The following is a 5,110-nucleotide window of genomic DNA, read 5'->3' on the forward strand; positions in this document are numbered from 1 at the left end:
TGGCAGCAGTGTGGAGGAGGGAGGTTCCTATGTGGCAGCAGTGTGTATGTGGGAGGGAGGAGGTTCCTATGTGGCAGCAGTGTGGAGGGAGGGAGGTTCCTATGTGGCAGCAGTGTGTAGGAGGAGGTTCCTATGTGGCAGCAGTGTGGAGGAGGGAGGTTCCTATGTGGCAGCAGTGTGGAGGAGGGAGGTTCCTATGTAGCAGCAGTGTGGAGGAGGGAGGTTCCTATGTGACAGCAGTGTGTAGGAGGAGGTTCCTATGTGGCAGCAGTGTGTAGGAGGGAGGTTCCTATGTGGCAGCAGTGTGTAGGAGGAGGTTCCTATGTAGCAGCAGTGTGGAGGAGGGAGGTCCTATGTGACAGCAGCAGTGTAGGAGGGAGGTTCCTATGTGGCAGCAGTGTGGAGGAGGGGATGTTCCTATGTGGCAGCAGTGTGTAGGAGGGAGGTTCCTATGTAGCAGCAGTGTGTAGGAGGAGGATGTGACGGCAGTGTGTAGGAGGGAGGTTCCTATGTAGCAGCAGTGTGGAGGAGGAGGTTCCTATGTGGCAGCAGTGTGTAGGAGGGAGGTTCCAGTGTGGAGGAGGGAGGTTCCTATGTGGCAGCAGTGTGTAGGAGGGAGGATTCCTATGTAGCAGCAGTGTGTAGGAGGGAGGTTCTATGTGGCAGCAGTGTGACAGCAGTGGAGGAGGGAGGTTCTATGTGCAGCAGTGTGTAGGAGGGAGGTTCTATGTAGCAGCAGTGTGTAGGAGGGAGGTTCCTATGTGGCAGCAGTGTGGAGGAGGGAGGTTCCTATTCAGCAGTGTGGAGGAGAGGTTCTATGTGACAGCAGTGTGTAGGAGGGAGGTTCTATGTGGCAGCAGTGTGTAGGAGGGGAGGTTCTATGTAGCAGCAGTGTGTAGGAGGGAGGTTCCTAGATGTTCCTATGTGGCAGCAGTGTGGAGGAGGAGGTTCCTATGTAGCAGCAGTGTGTAGGAGGGAGGTTCCTATGTGAGCAGCAGTGTGGAGGAGGGAGGTTCCTAGATGTTCCTATGTGACAGCAGTGTGTAGGAGGAGGTTCCTAGAGGTTCCTATGTAGCAGCAGTGTGTAGGAGGGAGGTTCCTAGAGGTTCTTATGTGACAGCAGTGTGTAGGAGGGAGGTTCTATGTGACAGCAGTGTGGAGGAGGAGGTTCCTATGTGGCAGCAGTGTGTAGGAGGAGGTTCCTATGTGGCAGCAGTGTGTAGGAGGAGGTTCCTATGTGGCAGCAGTGTGTAGGAGGGAGGTTCCTATGTGGCAGCAGTGTGTAGGAGGGAGGTTCCTATGTGGCAGCAGTGTGTAGGAGGGAGGTTCCTATGTGGCAGCAGTGTGTAGGAGGAGGTTCCTATGTGGCAGCAGTGTGGAGGAGGGAGGTTCCTATGTGGCAGCAGTGTGGAGGAGGGAGGTTCCTATGTGGCAGCAGTGTGTAGGAGGGAGGTTCCTATGTGGCAGCAGTGTGGAGGAGGAGGTTCCTATGTGGCAGCAGTGTGTAGGAGGAGGTTCCTATGTTCCTATGACAGCAGTAGCAGTAGGAGGGAGGTTCCTATGTGGCAGCAGTGTGGAGGGAGGGAGGTTCCTATGTGAGCAGCAGTGTGGAGGAGGGAGGTTCCTATGTGGCAGCAGTGTGAGGAGGAGGTTATGTGGCAGCAGTATGTGACAGCAGTGTGTAGGAGGAGGTTCTATGTGGCAGCAGTGTGGAGGAGGGAGGTTCTATGTAGCAGCAGTGTGTAGGAGGAGGTTCCTATGTGGCAGCAGTGTGTAGGAGGGAGGTTCCTATGTGACAGCAGTGTGGAGGAGGGAGGTTCCTATGTAGCAGCAGTGTGGAGGAGGGAGGTTCCTATGTAGCAGCAGTGTGTAGGAGGGAGGTTCCTATGTGACAGCAGTGTGGAGGAGGGAGGTTCCTATGTGGCAGCAGTGTGTAGGAGGGAGGTTCCTATGTGGCAGCAGTGTGTAGGAGGGAGGTTCCTAGGTAGCAGCAGTGTGGAGGAGGGAGGTTCCTATGTGGCAGCAGTGTGTAGGAGGGAGGTTCCTATGTGGCAGCAGTGTGGAGGAGGGAGGTTCCTATGTAGCAGCAGTGTGTAGGAGGGAGGTTCCTATGTAGCAGCAGTGTGTAGGAGGGAGGTTCCTATGTGACAGCAGTGTGGAGGAGGGAGGTTCCTATGTGGCAGCAGTGTGTAGGAGGGAGGTTCCTATGTGGCAGCAGTGTGTAGGAGGGAGGTTCCTATGTGGCAGCAGTGTGTAGGAGGAGGTTCCTATGTGGCAGCAGTGTGGAGGAGGGAGGTTCCTATGTGGCAGCAGTGTGTAGGAGGGAGGTCAGCTGTGAGGATGTCTAGCAGCAGTGTGGAGGAGGGAGGTTCCTATGTAGCAGCAGTGTGTAGGAGGGGAGGTTCTATGTAGCAGCAGTGTGTAGGAGGGAGGTTCCTATGTGGCAGCAGTGTGAGGAGGGAGGTTCCTATGTGGCAGCAGTGTGTAGGAGGGAGGTTCCTATGTGGCAGTGTGTAGGAGGGAGGATGGAGGGAGGTTCCTATGTAGCAGCAGTGTGGAGGAGGGAGGTTCCTATGTAGCAGCAGTGTGGAGGAGGAGGTTCCTAGGTAGCAGCAGTGTGTAGGAGGGAGGTTCCTATGTGGCAGCAGTGTGTAGGAGGAGGTTCCTATGTAGCAGCAGTGTGTAGGAGGGAGGTTCCTATGTGGCAGCAGTGTGTAGGAGGGAGGTTCTATGTGACAGCAGTGTGGAGGAGGAGGTTCCTATGACAGCAGTGTGTAGGAGGGAGGTTCCTATGTGACAGCAGTGTGTAGGAGGGAGGAGATGTTCCTATGTGGCAGCAGTGTGTAGGAGGAGGTTCCTATGTGGCAGCAGTGTGTAGGAGGGAGGTTCTAGGTAGCAGCAGTGTGGAGGAGGGAGGTTCCTATGTAGCAGCAGTGTGGAGGAGGAGGTTCCTATGTGGCAGCAGTGTGGAGGAGGAGGTTCCTATGTGGCAGCAGTGTGGAGGAGGAGGTTCCTATGTAGCAGCAGTGTGTAGAGGGAGGTTCCTATGTGGCAGCAGTGTGGAGGAGGAGGTTCCTATGTGGCAGCAGTGTGGAGGAGGGAGGTTCTAGTGTGTAGCAGCAGTGTGGAGGAGGGAGGTTCCTATGTGGCAGCAGTGTGGAGGAGGGAGGTTCCTATGTGGCAGCAGTGTGGAGGAGGGAGGTTCCTATGTAGCAGCAGTGTGGAGGAGGGAGGTTCCTATGTGGCAGCAGTGTGGAGGAGGGAGGTTCCTATGTGGCAGCAGTGTGGAGGAGGGAGGTTCCTATGTAGCAGCAGTGTGTAGGAGGGAGGTTCCTAGATGTTCCTATGTGGCAGCAGTGTGTAGGAGGGAGGTTCCTATGTGGCAGCAGTGTGGAGGAGGGAGGTTCCTATGTAGCAGCAGTGTGTGGAGGAGGAGGTTCCTATGTGGCAGCAGTGTGGAGGAGGGAGGTTCCTATGTGAGCAGCAGTGTGTAGGAGGGAGGTTCCTAGATGTTCCTATGTGGCAGCAGTGTGTAGTAGGGAGGTTCCTATGTGGCAGCAGTGTGGAGGAGGGAGGTTCCTAGGTAGCAGCAGTGTGGAGGAGGGAGGTTCCTATGTAGCAGCAGTGTGGAGGAGGGAGGTTCCTATGTGGCAGCAGTGTGGAGGAGGGAGGTTCCTATGTGGCAGCAGTGTGGAGGAGGGAGGTTCGTATGTAGCAGCAGTGTGTAGGAGGGAGGTTCCTATGTGGCAGCAGTGTGGAGGAGGGAGGTTCCTATGTGGCAGCAGTGTGGAGGAGGGAGGTTCCTAGGTAGCAGCAGTGTGGAGGAGGGAGGTTCCTATGTGGCAGCAGTGTGGAGGAGGGAGGTTCCTAGGTAGCAGCAGTGTGGAGGAGGGAGGTTCCTATGTGGCAGCAGTGTGGAGGAGGGAGGTTCCTAGGTAGCAGCAGTGTGTAGGAGGGAGGTTCCTATGTAGCAGCAGTGTGTAGGAGGGAGGTTCCTATGTGGCAGCAGTGTGTAGGAGGGAGGTTCCTATGTGACAGCAGTGTGTAGGAGGGAGGTTCCTATGTAGCAGCAGTGTGTAGGAGGGAGGTTCCTATGTAGCAGCAGTGTGTAGGAGGGAGGTTCCTATGTAGCAGCAGTGTGTAGGAGGGAGGTTCCTATGTGGCAGCAGTGTGTAGGAGGGAGGTTCCTAGAGGTTCCTATGTGGCAGCAGTGTGGAGGAGGGAGGTTCCTATGTAGCAGCAGTGTGTAGGAGGGAGGTTCCTATGTGGCAGCAGTGTGGAGGAGGGAGGTTCCTATGTAGCAGCAGTGTGTAGGAGGGAGGTTCCTATGTAGCAGCAGTGTGTAGGAGGGAGGTTCCTATGTGGCAGCAGTGTGTAGGAGGGAGGTTCCTATGTAGCAGCAGTGTGTAGGAGGGAGGTTCCTATGTAGCAGCAGTGTGTAGGAGGGAGGTTCATATGTAGCAGCAGTGTGTAGGAGGGAGGTTCCTATGTGACAGCAGTGTGTAGGAGGGAGGTTCCTATGTGGCAGCAGTGTGTAGGAGGGAGGTTCCTATGTAGCAGCAGTGTGTAGGAGGGAGGTTCCTATGTAGCAGCAGTGTGGAGGAGGGAGGTTCCTATGTAGCAGCAGTGTAGGAGGGAGGTTCCTATGTAGCAGCAGTGTGTAGGAGGAGTTTCCTATGTGGCAGCAGTGTGTAGGAGGGAGGTTCCTATGTAGCAGCAGTGTGTAGGAGGGAGGTTCCTATGTGGCAGCAGTGTGTAGGAGGGAGGTTCCTATGTGGCAGCAGTGTGTAGGAGGGAGGTTCCTATGTGGCAGCAGTGTGTAGGAGGGAGGTTCCTATGTGGCAGCAGTGTGTAGGAGGGAGGTTCCTAGATGTTCCTATGTAGCAGCAGTGTGGAGGAGGGAGGTTCCTAGATGTTCCTATGTAGCATCAGTGTGGAGGAGGGAGGTTCCTAGATGTTCCTATGTAGCAGCAGTGTGGAGGAGGGAGGTTCCTATGTGGCAGTAGTGTGTAGGAGGGAGGTTCCTATGTAGCAGCAGTGTGGAGGAGGGAGGTTCCTATGTAGCAGCAGTGTGGAGGAGGGAGGTTCCTATGTAGCAGCAGTGTGGAGG

The 5,110-nt window shown here is 55.5% G+C and overlaps 1 long non-coding RNA gene across 1 annotated transcript; it reads left to right on the forward strand.

Annotated features, from left to right (window-relative positions):
• Positions 1-1,826: 1,826 nt before the first annotated feature.
• Positions 1,827-3,648, forward strand: LOC127923885 (uncharacterized). Its single transcript, XR_008116007.1, has 3 exons — positions 1,827-2,072; positions 3,138-3,329; positions 3,502-3,648. It is a non-coding gene; the product is annotated as an uncharacterized LOC127923885 (long non-coding RNA).
• The last annotated feature ends 1,462 nt before the right edge of the window (positions 3,649-5,110 follow it).

This window comes from Oncorhynchus keta, unplaced genomic scaffold, assembly GCF_023373465.1.
Source record: "Oncorhynchus keta strain PuntledgeMale-10-30-2019 unplaced genomic scaffold, Oket_V2 Un_contig_3330_pilon_pilon, whole genome shotgun sequence".
In the NCBI taxonomy this organism is placed as follows: domain Eukaryota; kingdom Metazoa; phylum Chordata; class Actinopteri; order Salmoniformes; family Salmonidae; genus Oncorhynchus; species Oncorhynchus keta.